The sequence below is a fragment of the Dermacentor albipictus genome, chromosome 8 (assembly GCF_038994185.2).
Source record: "Dermacentor albipictus isolate Rhodes 1998 colony chromosome 8, USDA_Dalb.pri_finalv2, whole genome shotgun sequence".
In the NCBI taxonomy this organism is placed as follows: Eukaryota; Metazoa; Arthropoda; class Arachnida; order Ixodida; family Ixodidae; genus Dermacentor; species Dermacentor albipictus.
Genome location: NC_091828.1, coordinates 51,499,171 through 51,518,199, shown reverse-complemented (window position 1 = coordinate 51,518,199; position 19,029 = coordinate 51,499,171). Strand labels below are relative to the sequence as shown.

Here is a 19,029-nt window from a genome sequence, read left to right as displayed (position 1 = left end):
TCTATTTGCGATTACCTTAGTAAATAGTTTGTAGGCAACTGACAGTAAGCTGATCGGTCTATAATTTTTCAAGTCTTTGGCGTCCCCTTTCTTATGGATTAGGATTATGTTAGCGTTCTTCCAAGATTCCGGTATGCTCGAGGTCATGAGGCATTGCGCATACAGGGTGGCCAGTTTCTCTAGAACAATCTGCCCACCATACTTCAACAAATCTGCTGTTACCTGATCGTCCCCAGCTGCCTTCCCCCTTTGCATCGCTCCCAAGGCTTTCTTTACTTCTGCTTTACTGCTCATGGTATGGTAGAATTTATTTAGTTTGATTACTTACATGAAAAATCAGATAGTTAAACACTCAAGAAAGGAAAACATCAGTGAAGATAAAAGGCCTCAGTGGAATTTTGATTGTAACTCTCTGTCGATAGTTTGCATGATTTGTTGGAAGTTTTTTTATTATTGGTCAGAATTGGCGATTTATTCTAATCACGCTGCATTGTATTATGCAAAGGTATGTCTCATTACTACTAACATTTCCATGTTACTACTAACATGCATTTGCTGCAAAATGATGGAACACATTATCGCATCCCATATATATTCTCATCTTGAATGTAATCACTTTTTTCACCCGAAACAGCATGGTTTGCGAAAAGGATTTTTTTTTGCGAAACCCAACTACTAGAATTCACGTCAAACTTACACTTTCATATGAAAAGTAATAAACAAATTGACTGCAACTTTTTGGATTTCTCGAAAGCATTCGATCGTGAAGCCCATAGTTTCCTGATATCAACGCTCTCTACAATTAAACTCGACTCACGAACCCTATCATGGATTCGTAATTTTCTTACTAATCGCAAACAGTTCATTGTTGTTGCTAACTTTTCCTCTGGCCTCTCTGACGTCACCTCTGGTGTACCTCAAGGCAGTGTACTTGGGCCTCTTCTCTTTTTAATTTACATTAACGACTTAACTAACAATATATCATCTTCTCTACGATTATTTGCTGACAACTGCATCGTATACCGTTCAATTAACTGTCCCTCTGACCCCACGGCACTCCAAAATGATCTTGCACATATCAGTGATTGGTGTGCTACGTGGCTCATGTCCCTAAACGTGTCGAAGTGCAAAGTAGTTTCCTTTTCTCGAAAAACTGTTAACTCTCACTTTTCTTATCTGGATTATAACATAGTTGACCACATCACAGAATATAAGTACTTAAGAGTGCTCCTTACACACAATCTTTCATGGACTAAACACATCACCTCCATTTCAGCTAACGCCTCCAGATCATTAGGATTCCTGCGCCGCAACTTAAGAAGTCCGCCTTTACCACTACGAAAACTAGCTTACGTAACTATTGTACGGCCACAAATCGAGTACGCCTCTTGTATATGGTCTCCTCATCAAAATTACCTCATGGAACTCCTGGAGAGCATCCAGAATAGAGCGAGCCGTTTCATTTCTAAAAATTATAGTAACCAGTCAAGTGTAACCCAAATAAAAATCGATCTTTCATTGCAACCACTAACTACTCGCCGTGATATTTCTCTTCTGTTATTATTTCATAGATTTGTTCACACAGTTGGCCTAACCTTATCAAACCTGAAAAAAGCATCCTTGACGTCACGACTGAACAATCAGTTCAGCTACACTCGAATTTATGGCAACACACACGCTTTTAATTTTTCAGCTTTGCCCCGTGCAGTCCGTTTATGGAACGCACTACCAGATTCCATTCCATGCCAATCTAAACACACTGCATTTCGCAATCTGCTAACCGATCAATATGGCGTTTAAACCGTCTAAACACGGAATCTTTTGTAATTTTCTTGCATTTTTTTTACAATGTTAAAGAATTTCAGTGCAAAACATGCTAAAACGTTTACAATGTTATTGTGCTGTTATGTTGTTCTTTACCATTCATTGCTATTGCTCTACATATTGTATTTGCTAATGTATTCCTTTCATTAGGCTGATATTTATTTCTTTCCCGATTCCATACTAATATGTTGCCGTATTTCCCCCACGTTGCACTTTCTTGGTACACTATGCCTTCTCGAAGCCTGTAAGGTACATGTAAATAAATAAATAAATATGGCCTCCTGTTCGGGTAGAGCGTAGCTTTACAGTAGCACAATTTAAAGGTGAACTAGAAGAAAAGCGGAATAAATCAGGCCTTCTAAACCAATTTAGGAAAGTGATAAGCCTTGTAGATGGTTTTCCCTTTTGTTTGTTTTGCAACTTGGCATCCTGTCAGGATCATGTAGCTATATTGTGCTAAGTGTTACGGATATCAATTAATCAAAGCCAGTTCTCCCTTCGCCTTCCTGATCTGTGGAAGATCTAATTCATGATTACTTAGCTTCATTACATAAACTCTGTGTCTATTTGCACGGAGACATTGTTGAAAGAGTCCTGGTGCTTGTCCAGATTAATGTGAACCTTGTGTTTCAGGGTTTCCCTTCAAATAGGGCGTTGTCAGGTTATTTCAATTTCTACAGTTTGGCGATGAGTCGCCTGCATGTCGCGCTTGTGGCATTGTGCAGGGCTGACAAAGGTCGCTCCGTGGAGCTTGTCATCTTGCATCTATAGAGTCAAGTCAGAGCCCACCTATTAAGATTCCTTTGGCCAGAAGATTTTTTTAATTCTCGGAACCTGCATCCCAATGGCTTTGAGGAATGCAAGCATCAAGAAAGCCGAGCTGCATCGAACAACTCAACGTCCTGATGCGCCATCTGGTGGCAGGGTTGTTGTGCCTGACAATCCCTCAGAAAAAAGCTGCTTCACCGGCAGACATGTGGCTATCATGGGCGCTGATCACGTCTCATCGTTCACTCAAGGAAGCTTAATCAGCGTCGCCTGAGTCAGAAAACAGGCAGTCACGCTCCAGATCTTCAGCTTTTCGAGCACCCAGAAATGAAAGCTCATTTCAAGATAACAATGTCACCCTCCCCTGAGCGTCACAAAGATACCACTGATTGATGACAGGGTCATTGTCGAGAACTCACAGGGAAAGGCGTGATCCTTCTGCGCCTACCTTAGTCCATACCTATGCCAGCAGCCCCCGGAATCAGTGCAGTACTAGCACAATGCCAGCACAGCAACAACCATATTACCACTTATGCCAGCAGACACCTCCCAACCTTCAAGCATAACCATTCCATTATTGAGCTCGAGTATCTGGCATTAGTTTGGGCAGTTGCAAAGCTACGCCTACAATTATATGGCCGACCTTTTTCAGTCATCACACACCAGCACGGATATTGCTGGTTGAGCTCACAGAAAGACCCTACAGGTTGACTTCGTCACTAGGTGTGACGCTGACAAGGATATTCGTATTCTGTCATTTAGAAATCTGGCTGTCTCCACAAGAACACTGATTGCCTGTCTCGTTACCTGGTCAACGAGCCTGTCGACACTCTGTAGCACCGCCAATGACATTTTCTCTGTGTCTGCCTTCCCTAACAACGCCGATGAGCAGTACTGAGACCTATCACTTCTAGCACTCGCTGAGCATCTGCACTCTTCACCTAACAATGCCTCTCTTGGCCGATATGTCCTCCAGGTTGGCATTCTCCAACAAAGGAACTTCTCTTATGGCGGGTCTGATTATCTTCTTGTCATGCCCAAACTTCTGCAACACACTCTGCTCTTTGAGTTCTATGATGAATCTACTGCAGGACACTTTGGGGTATCTCTCAGGTACAACCCCATCCGCCGCCGCTTTTATTGGTCCGGTCTCACTCGCTCCATCCGATAACACATTGCTGCCTGCGATTTCTGCCAGCACCAGAAAGAGCCTCAGGCGCTACGTGCTGATCACCGTCCCTGCAGAACAATTCTTCCATGTTGGATTAGAGCTCCTAAGCCCTTTTACTCTGTCATCCACTAGAAACAAATGGGTAGCGGTTGAAACTGATTACGCCACCTGCTGAGGGTGGCGCCAATCACACGGGCTCTCCTGACCAGTTGGGCCACTGACGTTGCACTTTTTCTTGGATAACATTATCTTACTCCACAGCGCCTGCAACAGATTTTTACTGATAGTGGTCATAACTTTATGTCGAAAGTCATCACCGACATTGTGCGTTCCTGCTCCACACAACACAAGCTGACCACCTCACACCATCCTCAAACCAACAGACTGACGGAGTGGTTGAACCGTACCCTCACAGATATGCTGTCCATGTACGTTTTGAAGGCCTGCTATGCCTGGGACGTTGCCCTTTCTTACATTACATTTGCCTATAATTCTTCTCGGCATGACGCTGCTACAATTTCTCTATTTATGTATTGTACGGTCGCAAACCAACCTTGTCCCTGCATACTGCCTTTCTTTCTGAACCTCCTCGACAGGTGAGCATGCGCAGTGCCATCGCCTTGGCCACCCAAGCTTGCCAACTTGCCCGTGCTTGACTGACGGCATCGCAAGCCACTCAGCAGCAACTGTACAATGCCTGCCACCATAACGCACAGTTTTTCCTTGGTGTGCACACGTTCCTGTGGTCACCCTCTTGTCATGCTGGACTTTCAGAGAAGCTCCTTTCCTGATTTAGACAAGGTCCTGCCGCATGCTCCACCAGGTGACACCAGTGATCTACGAAATTGCTCCCGTCAGCTCAACATCACCCTCTACTAGGTCATCCAGTGATGTTGTGCATGTCAGTAGGCTCAAGGCCTACTACACTGCTTCTGAGCCAAGCCTTTAGTTACGCTGACTTGGCACTTTTACTGATCAGGGGAGTGCTATGGTAGTACTATGATAGTACTGTGGTGGTAGTAGGGCAGCAGTTACGATGCAAAAGAGGCCAGCGGTGTCAAGACGATGATTAAAGGCTAGCTCGGGCTGTTGCCTTTTGGTGAAGTGCAGCATATTCATTTTGTAAGTATACTTGCATATAGCTTCTTGTGTGCATTTTCCCTTGTAACAATATTATTGAATGCGAGCTCATACTTCTTCCAGTCTTCCAAATTTCCAGCTTCGTCTCAAGCAACCCAGTGTGCTCTGTCAGCCCTATCTTTTACAAACTGGGCAGTCTGCTGCTTTGGGCTGCTTCTACGGCAAATTTTCCAGATTGTTTCCGCGCTCAAAGAGAGAGAGAGAAATGGCAGAAAGGGGGGTGCCAAGGCACAGCTTCACTTTCACTTTTAGCCCTTTTTCTTTCACTCTCTCGTTCTCTTTCCGGATCCATATGAAGTGCAATTGCGAGTGATGCAGATGCAATGCAGCTGGCGCCTCTTGCGCCAAGCTGCGATGCTCTCCGTGGCTTTGCGAGATGCACTGCGCGGAAATGGTGGCACATTCGAAGTCTAATAAGGCAACCTTTCCACCCTGTCTTAACACCGTTCGTTTAAAGGGAACTTAGCAATGCAAATGTCAAGCACAGTCTGAAAACACCATCCAGAAGACATAACTGATGGTTGTGTCTAACGTGCTATGATAATAACATGTCGTTATATATGGATTCTTAAAGCTAAGCTTTCTTTGCATGTTCCTTCGAATTTTTTACTGCTGCTACTGCCTTACAAGCCACTTCGAGCAGTGGCTGAAAGTGTGCATGTACATGGCAGGAGCGACGCAGAGAGGAAAGGCGATGCAAGAGGCTCGTTTCAACTTTTACATTGTGCCACATTTGCACAACACCCTCTGGGTTATCACCAGATAAGCCTCCTGACAGCTTTAGTTATCCGTGAGCCCCCCGCCTCCCCCAAATCATTGCAGAAATTGCAGCGGTTTTTACTCTTCTATTAATGCGCTAGTCCCGAGGGTAGATAGACAGAATGCAGAGGATGGGTAGAACCTATGCAGTTGGGAAATGAGTGAATAACAGCCTTGCCCCTCTTCACTCCCAGTTTCCATACAGAGGGGGGAGAGGAAGGCGGGAGAGGGAAAAAGTGACCAAAGAAAAGCAAAAACGACAGCCCTTCCTCGCAAACTAAAGGTACAATACTTTAAATTTCTGCTATTTCGGAAATATAAACACCACACATATTTGCCAAGTGGACAAATGGTGCGGGGTGCCTACACGCCAAGCTTCATTACGTCAACATAGGGTCTAGGCGACAAAACAGAAGCAGCAGCATGTGAAATCAACCCTTCTGTGCTCATGGCGGTAGCTTTGAGGGTCTAGGCGACAAAACAGAAGCAGCAGCATGTGAAATCAACCCTTCTGTGCTCATGGCGGTAGCTTTGAGGGTCTAGGCGACAAAGCAGAAGCAGCAGCATGTGAAATCAACCCTTCTGTGCTCGTGGCGGTAGCTTTGAGGGTCTAGGCGACAAAACAGAAGAAGCAGCAAGTGAAATCAACCCTTCTGTGCTCATGGCGGTAGCTTTGCAGCTACGGTCAAGGTCGCAGGTTCTATCCCGACTGCAGCAGCTGCATTTCGACCAGAGTGAAATGCAAAAATGCTTCTGCATTTAGATATAAGTGCACGTTAAAGTGACCCTGAAACAATTTTCACGATTTTGTAGAAATGTGCTGAGTTGTTAGAGTTGGCACTTGTGATAATTGGGTGACAAAAAGTGTGTAATTTACTACAAGGTTTTAAATATGGACAACACACGACACTTTGCCATGCGCTTATGTGTTGTAGCTCATTCTGAGCGTGATTGTACTTCATTACCAATCGCATCACGCCACTCCTCTTGAGTTTTCAGCCTCCCCTGATCAAGTGACTTGAGGTGACCACATGGTGCCACGAGGGCGAGCCGTCGGATTCACTGCTCAGGGTGCATTATCGATACTTTCCCAACTTTACGGTGAACAAATGTGGTTTGTAATAGTTGAAATGTAAGCTAATTTGTTTCTACGAAAAAGAAAGTACCAGAAAGAGAATGCACGAGGACAATTTATCGCTACACTTAAGCACTTCCGGCATACAATAAATGTTGTCTGCTTGTGTTACAATATCCTCCGTTATGACGTGAGCTGCGCGGTCGGTGTTGCTCTGAATCGGTATTTTCGCGAGCAATACAGTTCGCCCTTGCATTGTGGGCTGCAAACGCAGCGATTGGCAACATGTCAAGCTGCAATATCATGCTCCTCGGCAAGGCAAACATGTGAGCGAAGTGGCTGCACCAGCACCATCGTCACCAGCATCTGTGCATTTGCGGCCATCACGTCACCCTGAAGGATTACCCTATACCTCAACAGTGTCTCGTATGTGCGACATTTCAAGTAAACCCAAGCACAAGCGGATTAGGCCTGTCCGCTTGTGTGGACAGGCCTAGTGAACGCCCTGCATGGTGCAGCCACTTGGTAGCAGAGTGCTCAACCACAGAACTAATATAGCAGTAACCAAGTGCATTGTATTTTACTGCCGGTGTAAATTCTTGATAGGAACTTGGCCATGAACATGTTTTTCTAAATGTTTAAATTTTTTAGGGTTGGTTACGGCAACATTAGCTCTTCGTTTCAATGGTTAAGCTCTGCACCACCAGGTGCTTGGACAATGTGGACCGATCAGGTCGCTCAGATACATCTAGGCTAAAGCTCCTTCATTACAGCAATAGTAGTATGGGGAGGGGCTTTAGGCCTCCACCCACCCATCAAAGCATCCAGCTCACCTGTGGTTACCGGAATATCGGACACACTTGGTGCTGCTACAGAATGCTCACAACGTACACTGCTTCGATAGCTCGCGTTTGGAACTGACTGCCAGGCAGCTGGTAGAGAGGTTGTAGAGGCTTCGCACACTGGCTTCAAGACAACCAGAAGTAGACAATACGACGTCCCATCATGAGGCAAAGTCAGTGAAGGTGGAGCTAAAGCCCAATCACTCGGCAAATGAGTTTAGGATGAAATGTATGGCTAAGGAGGAGGGTAACTCGTAATTGTCTGTAGCTCTGTTAATATGAGATGCTTCACACAAATTGTGGTACGAACGTTTACTGTACCCTATGTGTCTACAAAACCTGTTTGAAGCATTAAAAAAAAATTAAACTGCGTTTTTACAAGCCAACACTGCCATTTGATTACAAGGCACACTGTAGTGGGAGAACACCTGGGGTTCTTCAACATGCACCTAAAACATGGGAATTCTCGAATTTTGATCCCATCAAAATGTAGCCAGGATTCAATGCCATGACCTCCATGTGCAGCAGCCCAACACCATAGCCACTAAGCAACCACAGCGGGTCCTGAACCGTTTCAGCGACCCTTTAAAGAACACAAAGGTGTCAAAATCCGTAGTCTGCCACTATGGCATGCTTCATAATCTGATTGTAGTGTTGACACATACAGCCCCATAATTATATTTATGTTTAACACATCTGGCCATGAGAGGGAATAACAACACTCAACCCTTTTGTAAGTCATGAACAGTGACGTACAACTCAAGAAATGGGTTCCTGTAGTAATGGAGGTGTGACCAAACTTTATCAAAGGTGTGCAATGTTAGCAAGCAAGAGTGCAAGCCCTAAACCCTTGTTAGTAAGATTGCTGGCAAATTAAGAGCATGAACTTGTGTGAAGAAAATGTGCAGGGACCATAGATGATAACTGTCAATGTAAGCGAATAGCCTAAAGGAATGAAAGGGTGAACAAACAAAAGAACAAGCAAATGAGAGAACAAGGAAAAGCGAACTAATGTTTTCCTAGCAGAGTCCGACCCCCAACAATTAAAGACCTCCAATTAAGAATGAAAATGGTCGAAAGAGCCAAAGAAACTCTCTTCAAAAGATTTCATCGCAGCCACACGTCCATGTCATACATAATGAAATGCAGAGTACATCACACTGCTACACATAAAGCCCAGAGCAAGTGGCAAAGCTTAAATAATATACCACCGTAAGAGCAATATACGAACAGTTGCCGATCACAACTCATACAAACACCGAGACATCTAAGCATACCTGCAGGCTTGCAGAGCTATTCCTGATGCTGAAACAACTTAAGCGATTGTTTCAGGTGACTGGCATTTCCTATGTAGGAGACCTAATCTATTCTAACACTTTCACCACTACTCACTGACATCGCTTGTGGCGCAGCAACTGCATTGTACAAATAGACACAGTCTTATGACAATGAGTCAGACACTGAGGATGCAACTGGCAAGTGATAGTGCACCCGACACAATATATGCTGAAAAGCAACAGTATTCCCACAAGGAAATTACTCACAGCTGTGGACGTTCAGTCACAGTTCGCAACATAATTATATCTGTATGATTTCTTGTCACGGAACAGCTCTACACAAATTTTCTGGATTCTTCTACTGTTTCCTTTGTGATGACATCAGGCACCAAGGGCACTACAGTATTATATGAGTTCTGGCCTAGACAATTTTATATTCGCATTTAATGCTTTACGGGAACTTCCAACAGATAACTGGTCGGCCTTACTGGCCTAGATCTGAATATGCCTTGCCACCTGTATAGCACAACAATGATAGGGTGTCACGCATCACTCGACCGACATTTAATTCAATCTTCCTTTACTGGAGCAGCTGAATAGAAGGCTCAGTATGCCTTGAGCAAATGGATATACATACCAGATTCTGGACTGAGCCAACCAGCAGCAATCAGCACTTGCAGCTAATTGCTGTCAACGGTGCAGAGATGGGCTATATCTTGACGGGCCCAACTAACATGAGCAGATCGAAGCTGTAACGACAGCAGTAGCACCGTAATAAATTAGACAAATGACGGTACAACCATCCAGGGATGTATGATTTGAGCACTTCACCGCGTAACTGTCGCAAAGTGAAAAAATCTGCTTTTCGCGCAACAACGAAAAATGTTCTTTTAGCTATAAACTCTCGAATGTGTAGCGTTCGTCCGGGTAGCTCGTAATAAATGTCCTCAAAACAGTAGACAAAATTAAGGCAGACAGACTACCTGTGTAATATACCGTATTTGTGTTATGACAATGTCGACCATTGATGCAAAGTTGCGCGCATGACATATTGTTATAATGCGGGAGACGTCTATTTAGAAGGCTCGGCACTAAAGCACTGGATGGAGTGAGGCTTCTACAGCAAAAACAAAGTCTTCTTCACCTGCTCCTTTTCTTCTTAGTGTGTACAAGTGTGCCGCTACAACATGAACAAAGAAAGCAACGGACGTAGGTATTGAGCTGATTCGTGCACTCGTTTACCTTTGGAGGTGGCCGTGAGCGACAGCAGGAGGGAAGTTTGTGCCCGCTCACCACATGGGTAAACACAGCATGACATCGTGTACTAGTACGGGTAGTGGGTACCACGACCTATTGATCTCCAGACCTGCACAGATCGCCCTGCTCCAGCACGCCTGCTCGAGCACGCCCTTTTGCCGCTAGGGACAGAACGTACGAGCATAATGGCGCTAGCTATAACCTGTTTGCTGTCGTCTGCTTCTGTGATCTGTTCAGCGCTCGTGTTGCCATATCGACAGGCACAATGCTGCGCTTGTATTGGCGGTGAATGAATAAATTCACAAATGTACGAAATAAAACAGACATTTGCGAATGCTTTGCGTTTGAATAGTGAAACTAGAAGAGGAGGAACGGTGCAAGAAATGTAAACAACGAGCGTAAGTGGCAACTGCAATCCTATAGATCGACAGCATAAATTTCCCTTTCCTAGCCTCCGTAAGAGACTGGAAAAATTGTTTTAAAAGAGTCATGGGATAATCTAGCTTTTTTTTGCGTTGGTTACAAATAGCCTAATGTCGTAGATGACATTAGGATTTACTGATGTGTGCCGTAGGGAAAGGCAAATGATCTGGTAAAAGTGTAGTAAATGTATATTCACGAGTAAGTCCTCCGCCCCATATGTGCAATAGGTTGATCGATTCTGTTTCAAGGAAAGGTGAGCATATCTTGTTTTTATTGTCGTTGGATGTCTAGTTCAGTAGAAAGCTTGCAAAATCGATTTAAGTGCTTTAATATAGGTGCTGCTCTACAGGCCTTAAAAAAATCGTGTCACGGAACTCTTTTAGAACTGTAAAGCTAGCTAGCTTTTCTGCGTAGTACGGCGGTAGCATAATGGTGGTGCTAAAGATACGTATATACGCAGTGAAGCTGTGTGCGTAATTCACTACGCATTCACGGACAACTTTTAAGACTTAAAATGAGTGGTAATCGTTCTGTCGTCGAACATATGGTGGTTTCAAGTTTCTAAAGAGTGCAGAAACAAGTTTTGCAACGTATGCAATGAAACTGTTGTGTAAATTACGAACTCTATAAGCAATGTGATTTATAACAATCTGCTTGAAAAAGGCAATAGGAGCGGCTATTTACCGCAATTTTAGAGAGCAGCGGACTACACGTGCACGCCTCGACATTTTTTAGGTTCGGGCAGTCAACTTTTGGTGCCAAGTGACCGATCAAAGCCTTGTAACATCAGTGTCACTGTGTTAGCAAAAATCTTCAACTAGACAAGCAAATGCAAAAGTTAGCACAGCGAAACCCAAACGCACTCCGCTCGCAGAGACGGAATGAAGAGTGTATAATGTACTGCAAAACATCCTAGACGAAATTCTGCGCCTCACCCGAGAAAACCTACAAAGTATTCATACCCTAGCGAATCGTGTAGAGGTTGTCGAAAACAAAGTCGCCATGAAAAGTAAAAACAAAGCTAGTCTGCCACAACAAAGGGCTACGACTACGCACCCTTCGGCGGCAATAAATTCCTCCCAGGACCATCATGGCTGACACAACACGGGATTTGGCAGTGGAATTGCGCTAGCTACGCGAAACGCAAATCCTCGCTGCAACAGTACCTCAAAATTCAACGCCAAAGGCCGCACGTAATACTATTACAGGAAACCCTATGCGAAACCCTTACGCTCTCAAGGTACTGCGCCGTCTCAAAAAGAGGAGGGGACACCAGGAGAGGCATCGCCACGCTCGATCGTTAGTAGAACATTCGCGGGCATCGTTCACGAGGTCCTACCGAAAAAAAGTCGCATCGAGGCGATCCAAATCGAGCTCGTACCTAACCGATTCTCAAAACAAAGTTTTTTTGTACTAAACGCGTCTACAGTTCCCCCACGCACTACAACCAATCCGTCCATGCGATCCTTACTAAAGCCACGTCATTGGCACGAAACTGATCGGTCATTATCGCAGGGGACTTCAACGGCCCCCACCCGTCGTGGGTTTACCCCACAATCAAGCCTAGCGGCAACAACCTCTCGCGCGCAATAGACGACCTGTCCGATCTCCCTGGTGACGGACCATAGGTTCCCCACCAGCTGATTGGGTACGTCGACGCAGCGCGATACTACGCCGGACCTCACGTTACTCCGAAATGTTGCAAACTACACATGGACGAACACGCAAGAGAACCCATGGGCAGCGATCACTTCGTCATACGCGCAGAAATACCAAACACGACGGCCCCACCCCGATCGTTCACCCTCACAGACTGGGATACCTTCCGTAAGTTACGGAAGGAAGATACGAATACGTATGACTCCTTCGCGGAACTCCACTCTGCGATAAAGGGCGACGTAACCAGAGCCACGAAAACCACACAGACGGAACTGGAAGTCCAAAGGGTTGACCCTCACCTCGCACAGTTACTCGAGGCCAAGGCTTCGATACTTGCGCGATGGAGAAAGCAAAATCTCAACAGACGCAAACGCATCGCGACCCTCAACCGAGAGACGAATACTGTACGGAGCTCACAAGACTCCAATGGCACGAACGAGATCTGTTCGGCAGTCGACGGCTGCATGCGGACAGGAGGTAAGTGGAACCTCCTGAAACGCATGTTAGACGACAGCTAAACGAAGGATAATCAAAGCCACGCGCTAGACCGACTTCTACACATTGACGCTCCTATTACAGAATCTGAATTTCGCGCAGCCCTATTGAAATTGCGCAATACCACACCTGGGGAAGATCAAATTACGAATGCAATCTTGATGATGCCTCCATATATCTCACCTCGTTTCATACTTTAACGAGTGCTGGGAGGAAGGTACCCTCCCTGACTCCTGGAAGCATGGAAAAATTATATTTATCCAAAACCCCACAAGCACATCACCCTCGAGAACATCCGCCCCATTTCTCTTACATCTTGTCTCGGCAAGACCTTTGAGCACATAATCCTTGCCCGACTGACAACGTACATGGAAGAAAATCACCTTTTCCCCCACAGTATGGTCGGCTTTCGTGCGCATCTATCTGCGCAGGATGCCCTACTTCAAATTACGCACGATATGTGCTTGACCATACCATCCCCCATCTTACCCCAAGTAACCACGGATATCCGGGCGACGTCCGACGGACGTCCTTTCTGGATATTCAGGATGTCCGTGGGATATCCATGAATGTCCGACGTACGTCCGAGGGACGTCCCTTGGAAATCCAAAGGTAATCGCTTTGGCATCCGTAGTACGTCCGACGCGGACATCCAGCATGGACATTCAGGGGACGTTCAGGATATATATATATATATATATATATATATATATATATATATATATATGTGTGTGTGTGTGTGTGTGTGTGTGTGTGTGTGTGTGTGTGTGTGTGTGTTTGTGTGTGTCTTCCCGGGGATATTCCAGATATACACATGACTTCAAGCACCGGACCATTATATATATTACATTGGTCTAATGCTTGAATGCATTCTTGTTTTAAATAAACGAGAAATGAACTTACACCAACTTCCAAATACAATTAAACGTTTATTGTCACCTTATACATATACATAAAAAGACCAATAAGCAGATATATGCGTACTGTTCAAAGAACAAATAAATACACGGATAAAGAAGAAAACTTGCAATTTCAATAGCACAACAAGGTAGAGAACAGCAGAACAAAAATACTTATTGCCCACCCTGCTTTGACATTTGAGTTTGCAGCATGGAATAAAAAGAAAGAGCAAAAACACATCAATTAGCATTATTAAGCAGCGAAAGCAACAGAAATGACATGAAGGAATTAATCTTGACTACATCACTTCACTAGCACTCTGCGACACGGGCACAAAAAATGACATTAACTGGCTAATGCCTTAAACTTTAATGTCATTCGCGGGGTGCCACACGGACATGCTTAATGGTATTGCAGCTTAAATGTTATTCGCGACGTAGTGCGTTCTCGTAAGTCAACTTGCCGTCAAATGCGTACTCTCGTTCCCAATGTCTCCACATTCTGACGTGGCTAAACGAACTATTAGTGAAGAACAATCAATATATTCTTCACTTTCTTTAAACAATAGCTCTTCCTCGTGGCGTAGTGCGTTCTTACAATTATTAAAACTCACTTGGCCATCGAATGCGTACTCTCGTTTACAATGTCCCCGCCGTGGCCGTAGTGACCATATTCTCACGATATTAAATAAACTTGTAGATAAAAACAACTAATATATTCTTCACTTTTTTAAAAGGAGCTTTTTATTTTCGTAGAGATCAGCAGGCGATCTTACCGCTACTGACGGCTACAGCTCTGATCATGAGCGCATTAGCCAGGAGAAGCTGTTTGCCAGGAGAATCAAAGGCCGCCGATGAAGAGTCCGCGGTAGCTAAAGCAAATGTAGACTCCGGGGTCCTGCTTACCAGAAAACCCGCATTGACTTGTGCGTACACCTCTCCTAAGGGATCCTGTTCCGTTCTCACAGCGAAGTGAACCATCCGAAGCGTCACGTAGAGTATATCCATCAGGGAAGCAAGGCACATTGTCCTTAGTGCGCATAGTGTCACAACCACCGTCCTGAACTTCCGATGTCGCCTCGGTGCAGCGACCAGCATCACAAGGCGTGCAAATGTTTGCAGGGACAGCCCGAACGCACATGTTAATGCATGCGTGCGGGGTATGCGCGCCACTGCACAGTTCTAGACTTGCGAATTCTCGAGCTGTTGACTGCTGGCTGCCGGTGCGAGATCCGAAGTCCTCGAATACCGTCTTTGTTTCCAGCGACGCTCTTTTTCGCGCGTGCGGCTTCTCCAGCAGTCTAGGCATCCTGGCACCTGTGAAGAAAACACATTTCAATACCCAAACGAATTAAAAAAGAAATCGATGTAGCTGTCATACCTTGGTAGCTGAGTAGGAGACTTCGGCAGGCACGGAAGGTGACAAACGCTGCTCCGCTGCCCTTAAAACGATCGCAGAATGAAAAATGGCGTGGCGACGATGGCTAGAGCTTGGATTGGGTTGGATGACTGCCTCGTTCTGCTTTGCCAAGGTTGTAACACTTCCACGTGCATCTACGCAAACATAAATAGGTTTTTAAAATATTCTATTATTATACAGTGAAATATTTACTTATTCTGGGAATATTCGGTATCTGATTTTCGAGTTTTTAGTTTCTGCTAAAGCTGTCGGCGCCAGAAAAACATAGCCTTTGAGATTACCGTCAATGCATGGCGGCTCTGACGCATTATAGCTTTCGTAATCGCTTTCAACGCACGCAGCCACCAAAAGCGTAGCCTTTGAGATTCGTTTTTGTTACCTATAATGATTGTATGCACAATTGAACACTGCAGACAACTTCCTGTTTTAAGAAACCAGCCAAAAAGAGGCGCACACAGGAAACATACGAGAAGACAGGAAAGAGGCTGGAAGAGGCCTGTCTTGTGTATGTTTCCTGTGTCCGTCTTTTTTTTTTGCTGGTTTTTTCTTAATACAATGCACCAACTAGCCAAACAACGTGTTTTACTTCCTGTTTCAATGATAAACCTGAACCTACATGTTCGGAGGTCAGGACCAAAAATCAGGAACTTTTCATAATGAGGGATAACTTGAGTGCTTGGCTCTAGGTCGAATAAGTGGCTTCAAATGGGCGCTTATATATTCTGCTAGTCATCCACAAGCATTTTTTTTTAAAGCAAACTACAAATTGTTTGTATGACCCACCGATAGAAAAAATATCGTATTTTAATACTGCGATGTTAAAGTGGTCAGAATTGATATCAAGTTGGAAATATATTTATTTTGCTTTGAAAAAAGAATGAACTGTGTCCGATAGAGAACAAAAATAAACAAATATAATATGAACAAACTAAAATTTCCGGCAATATATTTATGCTAGTTTATATATAACTCACTAGTGTATATCCTGGGCATGCCTATTTATGGACAGCCAGCGGACGTTCAAAATGGGATGTCCCATGGACATCCCGGTGGGATGTCCTTCGGACATCCAAACAGGATATGGACTTCTCCTGTACGTCCCACGGACGTCCGTGTCGGATATCCGGATGGATGGACGTTGGGACTTATGGTGGACGTCCCACGGATATCCGTGGTTACTTGGGACTAAATTAAAGCCATCCTGGCGGTTGACATCATTAAGGCATTTGACAGAATTCGACACGCTGCCATCTTACGGGAACTGCAGGAACTACAGGTAGGCCCTAAGACCTACAACTACGTTCGCGCCTTCCTCTCTGGCCGCACTGCCTCCTTGCACATTGATCAGCTCAGCACATGTACCCTAGCTCTTATACGCTCGGTGAATTTGGAACCCCGCAAGGCGCGGTCCTCTCCCCCCTTTTATTTAACATTGCTATCATCCCCTTAGCCCAGAAGCTCAATCTCATCCCGCACCTAAAACATACTCTGTACGTACGCTGATGATATTACCGCGTGGACCACTCATGGCTCAGACGGGGAAATTGAGGAAACTCTACAATTAGCAGTCGACACGATCTCCGCTCACGTACGTATCATCTATCGGACTCGAATGTTCCCCCTCTAAGTCCGCGCTCCTCCTAATTAGACCAAAATCTGCCGCCAACTCACCCATCGAAATCACTTACAAGGATCTCCTATCCCCATCACTCCCACCCTGCGCATCCTTGGCCTCTACCTGCAGGATTCCGGACGTACCATACCCAACACTCAAGGCTTCCACGCAATCAGTGTTGCAGCTTCTACGCCGCGTATCTTCCCTGCACAAGGGTTTAGACGAAGCAGACAACATGAAAGTTGTACATGCTTTTACGCTTAGCCGCATTCCGTACGCCACTCCATATCTCAAGCTGAACTGCACGGAAACCGAGCGCGTGAACGCCATGATCCGCCTTGCAACTAAGGCAGCCCTCAACCTCCCTCGCAGTACTAGCACAGCCAAACTTCTTGCACTAGGCATGCATAACACGCTTCCTGAACTAGTTGAGGTGCACCTTCAGACGCAGTATTTAAGATTTGCCGCGAGCGCTACTGGCCGCCATATCCTTGCCTCCCTTCGCATCAACATACCCGCTAATTAGTCAACCCTTATAGCCATTCCTCGACACGTTCATATATGCCTTGTAGCGAAACCCCTTCCTCGAAACGTCTATCCCCAATATCACATCTCTCGCCGCGTAGCTCGCGCAAATGCCCTCCACAAGTATTACGGACAAGTCGAGAAAGCCATCTGGGTGGATGCCGCATGTACAACGCATGAAGCTGTAGCAGTTGCTTACAACCCAACCTTACCCCGACCCCTAACTCACCATCTTCCCTCGGCCTCTACACCTGAGGAAGCAGAGGAGACCGCCATCGCCTTAGCCCTTGTCCTTTCGGATGCTGAATACATCTTTAGCGATTCAAAGACTGCTTTGTCCAACTTTGCCAGAGGCAGAATTCACAACCCTGCCTGAAACTTGTTGAACATCCCCACCCAGAATTTACCCCGTGGGGTTGAGCTCCGGTGGGTGCCGGCTCACTCTGGGAACCCCGGAAACGAGGCTGCCGATAAATTGGCCCGAAGTTTAATTTTCCGGGCTCAGGACAGCCTCGATCCGGGTTTCTCGAGGGAGCGGGTACACAGCTTTGCGGAGCTCACGCAAATACCCCGTTTGGACCGTCGGACTTTCCTCCTCCCCACCCCTCCCTGACGCACTCCCAACAGATCCTCTGTAGACGCCTCCAGACCCACTTTCTACCATCCCCTCAGCTGCTATCCCACTATTGTGGCATCTCCCCTACATGCTCCCTATGCGGAGACCCTCACGCCACACACTTCCACATCCTTTTTGGCTGCCCTGCCGATCCTCCCCCGCAGGGACACCCCGCCATCTCAAGCTGGGAGGACTGGGAGGTCCTGCTCTCGTCTACGGACCCGACATCGCAGGTTACTGCGGTGGCTCGGGCTGCCGACGTCATGAACAAAAGGAGCATGAACGTTTCGACGTAGTGCGGGTCCGTGTGGTGGTCCAGGGACCCAGAGGAGTCCAAACTCACATGCTATGAATAAATTTTTCTGTCTGTCTGTCTACACTCACATAAAGGGGAAGGGGGAGAAGAGTCCTTCCTGGAAGAAATTGCCAAACGGTACTTTCCGCTAGGTGTCACCTACCCCAACGATTGCCTACAGGGAGCAGAGTTGCGCATAGGTCCGCCGTCGTGATCCAGCTCTGCAGCGAAGCCACTCCTCGTGCGCGCAGGAGCCAAATGCCGCGCGGTGTTCCGCCTTTTTCTCTAATGGTCGCGAGCTACAAGCGCCAATTGTTCGCATGCGCTTAGCAAAGGGCACTTCTTAATACAGGCTTCGCTCGAACGACTCATTCGTGCAGTCGGAGGGGGTGGGCTTCCAACCAACCGAAACTTTGTATGTACCTATATGTAAACACGCATATACAAACACACACATGAACGTACAAATAGGGGGTAGGACCGCGCGCCTTCGATTCCCCAAAACAAGATACTCCCGTGGCTCGAACAGCTCTAAAGTTCGCTCGCAAACGCGCAGTACGTTGCCACAAAAGGCGGTGCAATGATTTTCAGCATGCATATGAAGTTGTCTTATATCCTTGTCAGAAAGCAAGAAATGTTTTAAAGAGTGTTTAAAATTTCACACACGTAAGCTGGAGACTTAGCGCATTTTTGACTGCCGAAACCAGCCGATTAATGACCGTCGCCAAGAGAGCTATCGTGCCTGCAGTTATGTCAGTGACCGTTAACAGAGCGTCATTTATCACTAACCATCGTTCACAACAGCTGCACGTTTTCGATACATGCGGTGCAGACACAGATTTAAGCGCATTTCAAATGTTCACATGCGCACATTTTAAGCAAACCTTACTTTTACGATTCATTCATACCGCAGACTAATCAGCTATATAGTAGCAGCAAATCTGCAAGTAGAAAAAAGATTCAAGATGC

At 45.8% G+C, this 19,029-nt stretch overlaps 1 protein-coding gene and 1 long non-coding RNA gene across 2 annotated transcripts in view; both read right to left on the bottom strand.

Annotated features, from left to right (window-relative positions):
* Positions 1-10,253, bottom strand: part of LOC135896031 (zinc finger protein 658B-like) — a 181,353-nt gene extending 171,100 nt beyond the window's left edge. Inside the window, exons 1-2 of the mRNA XM_070524622.1 lie at positions 10,099-10,253; positions 9,494-9,605 (exon numbers count right to left, since the gene is read on the bottom strand). The gene's annotated coding sequence lies outside the window, so the exon portion shown is untranslated. The remainder of the gene's footprint in view (positions 1-9,493; positions 9,606-10,098) is intronic.
* Positions 10,254-13,599: 3,346 nt separating this feature from the next.
* LOC135896025 (uncharacterized) lies at positions 13,600-15,101 on the bottom strand. The gene is made up of 2 exons (XR_010562567.1): positions 14,971-15,101; positions 13,600-14,906 (listed from the first exon to the last, which is right to left on the bottom strand). It is a non-coding gene; the product is annotated as an uncharacterized lncRNA (long non-coding RNA).
* Between the last annotated feature and the right edge of the window lie 3,928 nt (positions 15,102-19,029).